The 16,034-nt window shown below is 41.9% G+C and overlaps 1 non-coding gene across 1 annotated transcript; it reads left to right on the forward strand.

The window, feature by feature from the left end:
• The first annotated feature begins 2,704 nt into the window (after positions 1-2,704).
• LOC148999056 (small nucleolar RNA R71) lies at positions 2,705-2,811 on the forward strand. Its single transcript, XR_016171045.1, has one exon. It is a non-coding gene; the product is annotated as a small nucleolar RNA R71 (small nucleolar RNA).
• Positions 2,812-16,034: the final 13,223 nt, after the last annotated feature.

The raw sequence follows: 16,034 nt of genomic DNA on the forward strand, positions 1-16,034 counted from the left end.
AACTTACTTACTCAAGCCAACTAGGCTATAGGCCAAGGCTGGACCAAAGACACCCCCAAGCTGTTTGCGCGAGCACGATGTTGGTGACACGAGACCCGGTTACTAAGAAGGAGGTCTAACCTTTAAACTTCAGCATTTTTTTTTTCTTTTTCTTTTTTCACATTGTACTTCAATTCACTTCACATTTAAATAGTCTAAAATCGGTCTCAACTTGTCACCATAAGCACAAGACAATACAAGATAACTAGATGGTCAAACCTTTTGGACTAACTGGAATTCCTATTTTCCGATTCAACCTCGGTCTCAAAATGTAAAACCCATTACTATCCTCTCAAGAGGGTGTTCATTACATTAGATGGGATTTCTAAAACACTTAAACTCTCATTTTGTATCTAAGCAAGGAATTAAAACATTTATCTTACCAAAGCCAGAAAAAATCGGGCACTTTTTATCTTTGTGACAATGCTCTACCAACTATCAACAAGTCTTACTCGAGTTGACACCCCCCACACTTAAATTATGCAATGACCTCAGTGCATGCAAAAAAAATAATAGAAGCAAATAGAGGAAAGAGTGTACCCGATGTTTGAAATCATGATAGAGCACGCAACAGTAAAACCTAACAACAAACAAAGAAAAGAGAAGAAAAAGAACAAGAAATAACATCTATACAAATGGGTTGCCTCCCATAAAGCGCTAAGTTTAGAGTCTTCAACCAGACTCAGTAAGAAGCAGCCAATGGAGGTGGAGGCTCAAATCTAAATGTGAATGGTGACTGCTCCAAAGAAGTGGAATAGTCTAACAATGTGTTGACTTCCTCAATATTTAGGTTAGATTCCCCAAATGGCAAGCAATGTTGTAGGTGATCATCAATAAGCATGTTTGGAGTATAATCAACCACTACCTCATCAATAAAGCTAATCGCAAAGCACTCTTCATCCCTTTTTGAGCTTAAGGATGCATTGAAGATGTTGACTCTAAGTTTCTTATTGCCAAATGATATGTCCATGACACCCAATCTACAATTGATGCAAGCATTCGTAGTGGCTAAAAAGGGTCGTCCAAGAATGACTGGTGGTAACTTATTGGTAGTTGTATTGTCCATATCTAGGACAAAAAAATCAACAGGAAAATATAGATCCTCAACCTTTACCAAAACGTTTTCAAGTAGCCCACGGGGTCGTTTGATTGAACGGTCTGCCAATTGTAGAATCACATCAGTGGATTTCAAATCTCCTAGACCAAACCTATCATAAACTGAACCGGGTAAAATATTCACACTTTGGCTCCCAAATCAAGCAATGCTTTACTTATGGATAAATCTCCAATGACACATGAAATCAAAGGTGTACCTGGATCTTTAATTTTAGGGGGCAGTTGGTTGGAAATTACCGAGCTGACTAATTCAATTAGGTGCACAGTTTTAGGTGTTTGAGTCTTCAACTTACGCTTTTGGGTGCACAAATCTTTTAGAAACTTAGCATAAGCTGAGACTTGCTTGATAGCATCTAATAGTGGGAGATTGATACGAACTTGTTGGAATAAATCAATCATCTCCTGCATCTTAGCATTCTTTCTAGAATCCGGAATTGAGGACTCAAGAGCTTCAGGGGAAGGGGGCTTTGGGAGTGTAAGATTTAGGAGTAGGACCCTCTACAATCGGAATGTGCAACCCCTTACAAGGAAATTGATGGGAAATACTCACAGGTGGTGTTTCTTTACTAGGCTTGTGTGCATCATTGCCGATCTCATGGGTCAAATCAACCTCTTCTCGACTCTCAAGATCAGTGGGCAATGGCTTAGGAGTAGGCAAAGGTGTATAATATTCCTTCCCACTGCGTGTCACAACCGAGACTGCTTGGACTTGTTCTTTCCTAGACCCAGTTTGATGATTAGGGTTACCTATTGGTTGACTAGGTAACTGACCAACCTCCCTCCTACGATGGCATCAGCTAGTTGACCAAATTGAGTTTCCAATTTGTTAATGGATTGAGAATGGGAATGCAACAATTGAGTGTTTTGCTCTAAGCCACTAAGTGCTTTTAGTACCTTATCCTCAAATGATGAATTATGTGAGGGTTGTGAAGATGATGGTTGCTCATTCCTATAGGCATTTTGGTGCATATTAAATGGAGGTGTCCTATAAGGTATTTGATTAGAGGGATTGGGCATTGAGTTTCGCCATGAAAAATTGGGGTGGTTTCGCCATCCTGGGTTGTAGGCATTGGAATATGGATCATTACCCACTTTAGAGACTCCTTGTGCCAAATGTGCATGCTCCTTAACAAACTCAGGGTATTGTGTAGCCAAACAACAATTAGTGACATGATGGGATAGGCTAGAACATAAAGCACATGCTTCAATCTGATTAGGTGGAGAGAAACTTGTAGGAAGTGGAGATGGGGTTTGTTGTCCTAATGACAAGAGATGGTCCAATTTCTTTGATAGTAAGTGAACCTTAGTGCTCATCTCAATGGTAGGATTGATCTCATAGAGACCGCTCCTCTTTGGTTGCCCAATGGATGGAATCTCAGTCATAGCTGTTGAAGCATGGTGTTGGGAGTTTTCACTAAGGGTCTGAAAAAGTTCCCATGCCTCATTCTCATTCTTGTGCATGAAAGTCCTACCACAAGAAGAATCAACCATTTGCCTATGTCGGTCTCTAAGGCCATCATAAAAGCATTGAACCAATTGCCATTTAGGAATAGCATGGTGGGGGCACTTTCTAGGTAATTCTTTTAGTCTTTCCCAAGCCTCATGAAATTGTTCTCCTTCTTGTTGGGAGAAACTCGTTATCGCTCTCCTAATGCTATTGGTACGGCCAATGGGGAAGAACTTTTTAAGGAACTCCTGTTGCATTTCTACCCAAGTGAAAATTTTAACATTGTCCAAAAAATGAAACCAATGTTTAGCTTTATCTTTAAGGGAGAATGGGAAAAGAAGTAACCTTAAAGCATCAACTGAGAGGTTTTGAATTTTAACCGTGGAAGACACCTCTAAAAACTCATCTAAGTGCTTATAAGGCTCTTCATTGGCATGTCCATAAAAAGATGGTAGCATTTGAATCACACTAGATTTGATCTCATATTGAGCCGCCTCTATGTTAGGCAACTTAATACAAGAAACAGGAGTATATATCGTAGGAATGAAATGCTCACTTAAGGGCCTCATTGGATGCTCATAGTGTCACGTCCTCCCAGCCCGGTACCCTATCCGGCATACCCGAGAGTGTGATCCACAGCCCAAAGATCAGGTATCGAGTGATCAGCCTCCCACATAAACAATAACATAATCATGAACAATCATAATAAAAGTGCGGAAGATAAACCATAGATCCAATAAAGAAAGAATGAATCATAAATAAATCAGAAAGGTAGATATAATCAGAGTATCAAACAGATAAGTAAAGTGAGGCAAAAATCCCACTCTACAACCAGCGGAAAAGTAGCTCTAAAAAGAATAAACTAGACAAAATCTAATCCCAGTAGCAAGTACATTGGGTAACTAAATTGTTCTCCACTTTATAGACAACATCCTTATAAGTGTAAATCTCATAAATGGCACAAGGACGCTTCCACTCAATGGTCGGACTAAGCATCGTACGGAGCATAACCACTCGCGGGATCTTCAGTGTAATTGTGGTAACCGCAATCACCTTCCTGGAGATATGTCTTCTCGCCTTGCGCTTCTTCATAGGGACCGTCATAGTATTCGACTGCACAGGGATAGTCTAACAAACATTGTACAATAAAGGAATGAGTTTCAAAGAAACTCGGTAAGGCGATTAAAATCCATAATAACATAAATGGCGAGGATTCAGGAACAAACATAAATGCAATATGATATGAGACAAGCAATGAATGAATGAATCTAACTCTATGTATGCTGGTCTCTATTGGCGGACGTGCTTTAAGTCATAGCACCGTACTTCTTTAGGAAAGTCCACTCACATCCTCAACCATTTAAGATATCTTGGATTCTCTCACGGATCATTTCACCGGTCTTGAGCAGCCGATTGGTAATGGGTCCTTCATCCCTCGGGACAAACCATGGCAGGGGGTTAAGTCAACACACTCTCTCACAACCATTTGGTATAAATCTTGGCGCATGTCGGGGTAAAACCTAGCCAAATGCAAGTCTTCTACTTAGTTACATCAAGTCGGATCCGAGATACGTCCATTCCTCGTCCACGACGATCCTTTCCAATATCCTTCACACTAGAGTCCTCATAGTCCACGACTACGGACTCATCAACCCTATTGATCATCCACATATGGTAAACGGGAAGCTCTCACGTCCTCTCACGGGTTGGTTACCGGTCTTGAGCGCCCGTGAGCCCAAGTCTAACCATATGCAACCCTACCAATAAATGGCCCCCACAATGTGATTCCTGTCCTCTCACGGGTTGGTTACCGGTCTTGAGCGCCCATGAATCCCCATTGCTACCACGGGGGGGTGGGGCTTAAAACCCCCGCCGATGGGGGTCTCCGGCCCCCCCGACATAACAGGACATCCTAGCCAAACACTACTAGACAATCCTAGATATGTCATCCAACAGTTTAGGAAGGTGTCCAGAGGGCATCTCCGGAAACATCCCATAATATTCCCGTAGTAGTCCAAGGACAGAAGTGTCAAAAGGACACCTCTCCTTTCCAAACCATACTTAAGCATACACATGCATCAATTCATATCATCACATATATGGTAACTTCATATATGGAAAGAAATCAATAAGTACAATCAACTTGTATATAATTGGTAAATAAATCATTCATGAATCAATTAATCATAAACAAGTAATGCTACTGTAATCAAAGTTATACAACAGTTGTAAAACCCAGCCCTAATCTTGACCCGGAAACCTTGTTATTTGTAGGTCCGATGACCCGAAGTAAAGTAAGAAGTCAGCTTTGGGCCATCCAAGTGGAGGACTTGGTGTCCGGCTTTGAATCCATGAAAGTTGATGATGAGGTTCTATTTTGGAAACTGAATCCTGATGAAGATCTGATTAGTTGATGGACTTGGAGTGCTCTCTATCTTGGTTTGAAGGCATTTCTACCTATTAGGTAAGTCACTTGACTTGTGTGCAAAACCCCTTTAGGATTGGATTTGATCTGGACCTTCAATTCCCTGTTTTGGTCTTGCTGTCAGCATTGATCGACTGATTGGTCGACTGGGCCAGTCGACCAATCCACTCGACCAATGAGTGCTGTCTTTGGCAATTAGGTTGTTCTTGCTCTATTTAAGTCCAATCTCGAGTCCACTTCGTATTTGCTGCCTCCAAACTCTCTGGAACGAACCAAAGACCTCTGCAAGTCATCTCTCTTGCATCCTTGGTGTTTTCTTGACGGATCTTCGTCGAAACTCTTCTTTTTGCATCAAAAGGTATGTCTACTCTCTCTTCTTCTCCTCCATCTTTGTTTTTCTTTCCTTTTTGAGTTGAGACAGTAGAAGAGATGCTGCATTCTCTGTTGCAAACATCTCTGAACATGTTCTCATGATCATCCTAAGGATTTGAGGCTAGAACAATGATCTTAACCATGATCATTGCAAGCTTTTGAAGGAATCATGATCAAACCATGATCTAATCTTTGTTAAACTTCTAATCTGAATTCTGATCTCTTTGGATCTTCTATGTTGATCATGTTAGTAGTTAATTACTGTGTTTTCCTTCCATGATCCATAATCTATAGATCTCTAGTGTTCTCTTCTACCTTACTATGTGTTCTTCATGATGCATGGTAGTTACATATATGGTAGGTTTTATTTCCTTATTTAGATTTATGCTTCTAAGCCTTGTTCCTTGAAGATCTAAGTATGTTTTCATGATACCTTCACCTGAAGCAATGATCCATCCTCCTATTGTTCTTGTCTTTGTTTTCTATTTCAAATTCATCAAGATCCATGGTTGATTTAATTATGGTAACTTTTTGTTTCCTAATTTGGATCTTGATATCTTGATTTGATTGGTGTTTTGAGGTCCCCTATATGTTAGAATACTACTGATGTAGTCTACCCCTTGATTAGTACCCTTTTGAACCACCAAATTCGGATTTCATATCTTAAAACTCTGATTTTATAGGCTACTGTCTGCATTGGTCGACTGATTGGTTGACTGGACCAGTCGACCAATCCACTCGACCAATGAGTACAGCAACTCCAGAATTGGTCTATGTTGGATGTTTTGGTATCTTTTCTGTTAGGGATCTTTCCTAATATGTTGTATATACTTGTTTAGGACCTTCTTCTCAAGTTTGCCGAGATCTTACTTGACTTCTTAGGATTCCTTTGCGAGTTATAAAAGGTAAGGATGGTTATTTCCTTAATTACATAGATAGCATGAATCTAGTTTCTATATTTGAATATCATAGATATGATTCCTAAATTAGATTCTTACAATGATATACTACTTGTTGCATAACTTTGATTACGGTAGCATTACTTATTCATATTAAATTGATTCATGTATGATTTACTTACCAATGTTATAAAAGTGATTGTAATTATTGATTTCTTTCCATATATGAAGTTACCATATATGTGATGATATGAATTGATGCATGTGTATGCTTAAGTATGGTTTGGAAAGGAGAGGTGTCCTTTTGACACTTCTGTTCTTGGACTACTACGGGAATATTATGGGATGTTTCCGGAGATGCCCTCTGGACACCTTCCTAAACTGTTGGATGACATATCTAGGATTGTCTAGTAGTGTTTGGCTAGGATGTCGTGTTATGTGAGACCCTAATCGGAGGGGTATTGAGACCGAACGACCCGTGGTAGCAATGGGGATTCATGGGCGCTCAAGACCGGTAACCAACCCGTGAGAGGACAGGAATCACATTGTGGGGGCCATTTATTGGTAGGGTTGCATATGGTTAGACTTGGGCTCACGGGGCGCTTAAGACCGGTAACCAACCCGTGAGAGGACGTGAGAGCTTCTCGTTTACCATATGTGGATGATCAATAGGGTTGATGAGTCCGTAGTCGGGGGACTATGAGGACTCTAGTGTGAAGGATACCGGAAAGGATCGTCGGGGACGAGGAATGGAAGTATCTGGATCGACTTGATGTAACTAAGTAGAAGACTTGCATTTGGCTAGGTTTTACCACGACATGCGCCAGTACTTATACCAAATGGTTGTGAGAGAGTGTGTTGACTTAACCCCCTGCCATGGTTTGTCCTGAGGGATGAAGGACCCATTACCAATCGGCTGCTCAAGACCGGTGAAATGATCCGTGAGAGAATCCAAGATATCTTAAATGGTTGAGGATGTGAGTGGACCTTCCTAAAGAAGTACGGTGCTATGACTTAAAGCATGTCTGCCAATAGAGACCAGCATAGATAGAGTTAGATTCATTCATTCATTGCTTGTCTCATATCATATTGCATTTATGTTTGTTCCGGAATCCTGCCATTTATGTTATTATGGATTTTTAAGCGCCTTACTGAGTTTCTTTGAAACTCATTCCTTTATTGTACAATGTTGTTAGACTATCCTGCAGTCTTGAGTACTATGACGGTCCCTATGAAGAAGCGCAAGGCGAAGAGGCATATCTCCAGGAAGGTGATTGCGGTTACCACAATTACTCTGAAGATCCCGCGAGTGGTTATGCTCCGTACGATGCTTAGTCCGACCATTGAGTGGAAGCGTCCTTGTGCCATTTATGAGATTTACACTTACAAGGATGTTGTCTATAAAGTGGAAAAAAATTTAGTTACCCAATGTACTAGCTACTGGGATTAGATTTTATTTAGTTTATTCTCTTTAGAGCTACTTTTCCATTTGGTTTTAAAGTGGGATTTTTGCCTCACTTTACTTACCGTTTGATACTCTGATTATATCTATTATTCTGATTCATTTATGATTCATTCTTTCTTTATTGGATCTATGATTTATCTTCCGCACTTTTATTATGATTGTTCATGATTATGTTATTGTTTATGTGGGAGGTTGATCACTCGATACCTGATCTTCGGGCTGTGGATCACACTCTCGGGTATGCCAGATAGGGTACCGGCTGGGAGGGCGTGACAACAGTAGTATATCATTGTAAGAATCTAATTTAGGAAACATGTCATTGATATTCAAATATAGAAACTAGATTCATGCTATCTATGTAATTAAGGAAATAACCATCCTTGCCTTTTATAACTTGCAAAGGGATCCTAAGAAATCAAGTAAGATCTTGGCAAACTTGAGAAGAAGGTCCTAAACAAGTATAGACAACATATTAGGAAAGATCCCTAACAGAAAAGATACCAAAACATCCAACACAGACCAATTCTGGAGTTGCTGTACTCATTGGTCGAGTGGATTGGTCGACTGGCCCAGTCGACCAATGCAGACAGTAGCCTAAAAAAACAGAGTTTTAAGATATGAAATCCGAATTTGGTGGTTCAAAAGGGTACTAATCAAGGGGTAAACTACATCAGTAGTATTCTAACATATAGGGGACCTCAAAACACCAATCAAATCAAGACATCAAGATCCAAATTAGGAAACAAAAAGTTACCATAATTAGATCAACCATGGATCTTGATGAATTCAAAATAGAAATCAAAGACAAGAACAATAGGAGGATGGATCATTGCTTCAGGTAAAGGTATCATGAAAACATACTTAGATCTTCAAGGAAAAAGGCTTAGAAGCATAAATCTAAATAAGGAAATAAAACCTACCATATATGTAACTACCATGCTTCATGAAGAACACATAGTATGGTAGAAGAGAACAACTAGAGATTGATAGATCATGGATCATGGAAAGAAAACACAGTAATTAACTACTAACATGATCAATATAGAAGATCCAAAGAGATCAGAATTCAAATCAGAAGTTTAACAAGATTAGATCATGGTTTGATCATGATTCCTTCAAAAGCTTGCAATGATCATGGTTAAGATCATTGTTCTAGCCTCAAATCCTTAGGATGATCATGAGAACATGTTCAGAGATGTTTGCAACAGAGAATGCAGCATCTCTTCTACTGTCTCAACTCAAAAAGGAAAGAAAAACAAAGATGGAGGAGAAGAAGAGAGAGTAGACATACCTTTTGATGCAAAAGGAAGAGTTTCGACGAAGATCCATCAAGAAAACACCAATGATGCAAGGGGGATGACTTGCAGAGGTCTTTGGTTCGTTCCAAAGAGTTTGGAGGCAGCAAATACGAAGTGGACTCGAGATTGGACTTAAATAGAGCAAGAAAAACCTAATTGCCAAAGACAAGCACTCATTGGTCGAGTGGATTGGTCGACTGGCCCGATCGACCAATCAGTCGACCAATGGCGATAAAGAAGTCCAAAACAGGGAATTGAAGGCCCAGATCAAATCCAATCCTAAAGGGGTTTTGCACACAAGTCAAGTGACTTACCTAATAGGTAGAAATGCCTTCAAACCAAGATAGAGAGCACTCCAAGTCCATCAACTAATCAGATCTTCATCAAGATTCAATTTCCATAAATAGAACTTCATCATCAACTTTCATGGATTCAAAGCTAGACACCAAGTCCTCCACTGGGATGGCCCAAAGCTGACTTCTTACTTTACTCCGGGTCATCGGACCTACAAATAACAAGGTTTCCGGGTCAAGGTTAGGGCTGGGTTTTACATTCTCCCCCCTTAAAGAAATTTCGTCCTCGAAATTGAAAGCGTACCTGTGCTTCCAAAGAGGTAAGGAAACTTCTCCTTCATGTCTTCTTCCTTCTCCCAAGAAGCTTCTTCAGGGGTATGGTTCTTCCACCGAATCTTCACCAAAGGGATGGTGCAGTTCCGCAGCTGCTTGTCCTTCCTATCCAAGATTTCAGTCGGTTCTTCATCGTAGGTCAAATCAGCACTAAGTCCTTCAGGTGCTTGCTGCAAGATGTGTTCCGGATTCTCTATGTATTTTCGGAGCATCGAAATATGAAACACATTGTGAACACCAGCAAGAGACGGAGGTAATGCTAATCGATACGCAACAGGTCCAACCTTTTCCAAAATCTCGAAAGGTCCAATGTAACGAGGGCTAAGCTTTCCCTTAACATTGAATCTCATCACACCCTTCATTGGTGAAACCTTCAGAAATACTTTCTCTCCAACTTGAAATTCCAAATCGATCCTTCTCTTATCAGCATAAGATTTCTATCTTGACTGGGCAGACTTAATCCTTTCTCTTATCATATCTACCATAGCACTCGTAGCTTCAATCATTTCAGGACCTAAGACTTTTCTTTCACCTGTCTCAGTCCAGTACAAAGGTGTCCTACAAGTACTGCCATACAAAGCCTTGAATGGAGCCATACCTATTGTTGCTTGATAACTGTTGTTATAGGCAAACTCAACCAAAGCTAGGTGTTCATCCCAATTACCACCCATATCCACCACACAAGATCTGAGCATGTCTTCCAATGTCTGAATTGTCCGCTCGGATTGTCCATCGACCGTGGATGATGAGCTGTACTCAAGTTCAATTGGGTTCCCAAGGCCTTCTGCAAACTATTCCAAAACCTTGAGGTGAACCTAGGATCACGATCCGAAACAATACTCAATGGCACACCATGCAGACGAACCACATTATCCACATAAAGCCTTGCTAGCTTATCCGAGTATGAGTGATCTTCATAGGAATGAAGTGGGCTGATTTGGTCAACCTATCAACAATCACCCACACAGTGTCATTGCCTTTACTTGTCCGAGGCAAGCTAGTCACAAAGTCCATCGAGATATCCTCCCACTTCCAACTAGGAATAGGAAGAGGCTGAAGTAATCCAGATGGAGGTTGTCGAACGGCTTTCACACGTTGGCAAGTCTCACACTTGGCAACAAAATCATCAACATCCGCCTTCAGACCAATCCACCAAAAATGTTCCTTCAAGTCCTTGTACATCTTGGTGCTTCCCGGGTGTATAGTAAAGACCGACTGGTGTGCTTCCTTCAATATTTCTTTCTTAACTTCTTCGTTTCTGTGCACGCACAGTCTTCCTCTAAACAACAAAGCACCATCCATGGATATACCAAAGTCGGGGGTCCGACTCGGGATTCGAAGAAATCTTCTCAACTTTGATCAAAAACTCTTGATCGAATCACTGAGAGCGACAATCTTATCTCTAAGACCAGATCTTGCCGTCATGGCGAGAAAGAATAAAATCAGAATTCTCAGGGACGATTTCCAAATCAAAACTCTCAATAGAAGACCACAATGGTAAACTCAAAGCATTCAAATCCAAAGTCTTCTTCTGGTTCTTCCTACTAAGAGCATCAGCAACAACGTTTGCTTTCCCAGGGAGATACTAAATATCACAATCATAATCGGAGACTAGTTCCAACCATCTCCTTTGTCTCATGTTCAACTCCTTTTGGGTAAAGAAGTATTTCAAACTCTTATGATCCGTGAAAATGGCAATCTTCTCATCGTAAAGGTAATGTCTCCAAATCTTCAAAGCAAAGACAACGGCGGCAAGTTCTAGATCGTGAGTGGGGTAATTCCACTCATAATCCTTCAATTGCCGAGAAGCATAGGCTACGACCTTGCCATGTTGCATCAGTACACAACCCAAACCAATCATTGACGCATCGGTATAAACTGTCATACCACCGGAACTATCAGGTATAGTCAAAACCAAGGCACTTGTCAATCTATCTTTCAACTCTTGGAAATTCTTCTCACAGGCGTCAGACAAAACAAACTTTTCTTCTTTCCTGGTCAACTTAGTCATAGGAGCAGCCAACCGAGAAAAGTTCTCAATAAACCTTCGGTAGTAACCCGCCAATCCAAGAAAACTTCTTATTTCCGTTCTCGACTTCGGTCTTTCCCAATCAGCCACAGCTTGGACCTTTTCGGGATCGACACGAATACCTTCGGCTGAAACTACATGACCAAGGAATACCACTCTCTTAAGCCAGAAATCACACTTGCTAAACTTAGCGAACAACTTCTTTTCTCGCAACCTTTGCAAAGTGAAACTTAGATGACTCGCATGCTCTTCTTCGCTCTTCGAATAGATCAAGATGTCATCAATGAAAACAATCACAAACTATCAAGCACATCGTGAAATACTCGGTTCATGAGGTCCATGAACACCGCAGGAGCATTGGTCATTCCGAAGGGCATGACTCTAAACTCGTAGTGACCATACCGCGTTCGGAAAGCTGTCTTGAAGATATCACTAGACTTCACTTTCAATTGGTGATATCCGGACCTTAAGTCAATCTTTGAGAACACAACTGCACCCTTCAACTGATCGAAGAGATCATCAATTTTGGGCAGCGGATATCTATTCTTGATAGTCAACTCACGGTAGTCGATGCACAAGCGCATACTACCATCTTTCTTCTTGACAAACAAGACCGGAGCTCCCCAAGGTGACACACTAGGCTGCACGAAACCTCTATCAATGAGCTCATTCAACTGATTTTGCAACTCTTTCAACTCAGTAGGAGCCATCCTATACGGAGCATTAGATACCGGAGTGGCACCAGGGACGAGATCAATAGAAAACTCGACATCCCTGTCTGGAGGCACTCCTGATAGATCATCAGGGAGGACATCAACAAAGTCGCGGACAACTCGACTTCATCGACTCTTTTCTCCACTATACCCTTGCCTTCGAGATGAAGCATCATCCACTAGGGCATAGACTTGCATCAGTGCAGACAGCACCTTCTTACAAACCCTTCTCTTTTCACCCTGAAATTCAAAGACCGGACTTCCACAAATATGGAACTGAATCTTCTTTGAGGAACAAAGGAACACAGCTTTGTGGGCTGTCAACCAATCAATTCGCAAAATAACATCGAAGTCCTTCATGTCAAGAATTACAAAATTGGCTTCCAAGTTCTTCTCACCAATCAACACAGGACATTTAGATAACCCCTTATCTAGTTTCACAATAGGACCAGTAGGTGTACTAATCAATAAACAACTAGACAACTTCTCGGGGCTTAGGTTAGTCTTCTTGATGAATGCGAGATGACATGAACGAATGAGATGCACCCGTATCAAATAAGACAAATGCAGAAATAGAAGCAACTAACAATGTACCTGTAATCACTTCATGGCTTGGATCCTGCTCAAAGACTGGTAATACTGAAAACTCTACCGAGAGGGAGGAGCAGGAGCACTCTTCACCATGGGGGCGGAGCTGCTGGGCGGGCCGCTTCGGACAGCACGAGCAAAATGACCAGCTTGCTTGCGAGAGAAGCAAACAGGATTGCTGGATCCAACAGGGGTGGCCGCAACAGAGGGCTCTCGAACAAAAGGCCTTGCACTTGCACTTGCTGGTGGTCGGTTTCCGCCATCTTGTCTAAACTGGCCGGGCTGCTGAAAACCCGTGTTTCGACCTACACTCTTAGCCTGAAAGGTAGGAGTGGGGTAGGGTGTAGGTCTCACAAAACGACGGTCATTACGATCCACCAAACCAGAATTCCTTGATTGCCGGGGCTTTTGCACACGAGCACTTTCCTTCTCGGTTTCTTCCAACTTCTTCGAGTTCCCGCACCACTTGAGCATAGCTCACTATAGGCTGGATTGTGAGGTAAGCTTTAATGGCAGGCGCGATCCTTTGAAGAACATCTTTGCTTTGGCGAGGTCATCCTTCGAGAGAATCTGGAGCAAAGAAATGAAGCTCCTTGAACTTTATTTGGTACTCCAACACAGACAGAGATCCTTGAGTAAGAATCATGAACTCAGTTTCCTTCGCATCTTTTACCGCCTCGGGAAAGTAGTTCATACAAAAAGCCTCTTTACACGGCTCCCAAGTTACAACTCGCATGCAAACCTTCCAAAACAGGCCGAGTGGAGATCCACCATGAATCAGCTTCTTGTTGTAACTTCATTCAGCAAACGAATCTTCGAGCTTCCAGAGCATTGCAGATGCTCGGAAAGCCTTCTCCAACTCACGAAGCCACTTGTTAGGAAACAAGGGGTCCTTGGTAACTCCTGTGAAAGTGGGTACTTGCATCTTGCGAAAACTCTCCATCAGGCGAGTATGAGGAGTTCCAGCTAAACCTCCCGCATTCAGGACTGCGGCATGAGGATTCACATTAGCACCAGCCCGGGTCTCATTATGCAGAGTCATGAAACCCACCAACATCTGGTTGAACTGAGCTGCTTGTTGCTGCATCATATTGCCCATAATATTGGCAATATCTCGGAAACTTCCAACATTCGGGGCACCCGGGTATCTCATGAGTACCCCGATCAACATTTGGTATCTCGCCACCTCCATGAGGTATTTCACCACATCCCGAGGTATTTCACCACCTCCATGACCACTTGGATTCACCACGCCCACTTCTCAGAGTAACCATTCTGCAAAACCGAGAACATCAAAATACCGAATTTTGAAGTTTCAACATAAACCACAAGTCCAAATGATTTGAAAACTTAAATCATGCTCAAATATATCCATATAGTCATCAAACAATAATCCATAAGGCAAAAATCACATTTTCCAAAAATTCAACAGCAAATGAGGTCTCTGTGACCATTGGTCGAGTGATTGGTCGACTGACCCAGTCGACCAATGAGTCGACCAATGCAGACAGAATGCAAAAATTCGCATTATAAGCCTCATTTTCACATTCCAACCTCATTCTAACTTCTTCCAAAGGTGAGAGAGCTCTAGGGAAAGTCTCCAAGAGTTCTCACAAGTGTTCTTGAGGTGATTTGGTGCTTCAACAACAACACCACAACACACAATCTTCACAAACAAGGTAAATATCTCTTATTCTTTCTTCCATTTTCATCTTCTCATGCTTGCATTTCAATAAAACCATGCTTTAGTTGTATCCAATGCTAGAAATCATGCTTAGGAATGCTTAGAAACATATTCCCTAGGTTTTAAACACGATGCCATGCATAGACAACAAGTTTTAACATATTGGTGTTCATCTCGCAATGTTTTTATACCGAAATCGATATCTTTTAGAAAAATTCCGTTTTCTCTCAAACCGCTTAAAATTTTCGCACGAGATCAAATGCTACATGCTCAAGATGACATTGTAGATAGGTCCATACAATTTGATTTAACCAATTTCAACTTTTCAAAAATCCAATTTTGACCTAAATTGCAAAATCCCCAAATTTCCTTCTTGCTGAATTTTTCTCTTTAATCCAAGTTTTTGATCGATTTTCATCAAACAAACTTCATAGACATGAAATGCCAAGTATTGCGCACATGCTAGTATGTTCAAATCAAATTTTCCCCCAAATTTGAAATTTTCCGAAAAATTACGAAAATACCCTTTTGGCTCAAATCTTAAGGTAGCACTAACTGGAATTGTCTCTTGTCTCTTTCACAGATACCCACTATGCAGAGGGGAGGGCGAGGACGAGGTAGAGGTCGTGGTCGCATTGTAGGTGCTCTTAGGGGCAGAGGTCGGGGTTCCTTCGAGCCTAGACAGGAGGTTAGGAGGCCGGACATGTTTGACACACCTCGAGGCCGAGTTCCCGTACGAGGCCTACTTTAGTTACCGCAATATCGAGATGGGACGTCTACTTCACTTACGCTAGCTCAGAGCCTTTAGGATTCAGCAGAGATTCGACACATTGCAGTGGACTAATCTCTTCACCGAGGATCTGCCGGTATACCCGGAACTAGTGAGGTTGTTCTTCAACAACCTTACCTACAGAGGAGGCTCGAGGCCAAGGACATCCGCTTAGACTTGTCCTCGGGAGCGGGGTCTTCCGGACTCGATTCGCTTCTCCACCCGGACACCGGCTGAAATCTTGCGGGTTCCTTACTATCCACAAGCGGTGTGTGTGGATACCCGCAGGAGCAGATCGGGACAGCCATCCGATGCCGTACGAGCTTTGCGAGATATGCTCTACGCTATGGGATAGCCGTCGATGCTTCACTTCGTGGACTAGCGGACGGATGACGGATTCTGCACGGATTATCGGTCGCATAGTCGGCCGAAACATTATGCCGAAAGCTCGGACATCACCATCGGGTCACGGTGATGGAGGCCTTAGTCATCTACCGCATCTACATGGGCTTCGAGATCGATCTCTCCTACATCATTCAGGTCAGGTCATGGACTTAGTTCTGC

The sequence above is a fragment of the Hakea prostrata genome, unplaced genomic scaffold (genome assembly GCF_041222555.1).
Source record: "Hakea prostrata isolate BN-2017 unplaced genomic scaffold, UWA_Hpros_2 contig_56, whole genome shotgun sequence".
In the NCBI taxonomy this organism is placed as follows: Eukaryota; Viridiplantae; Streptophyta; class Magnoliopsida; order Proteales; family Proteaceae; genus Hakea; species Hakea prostrata.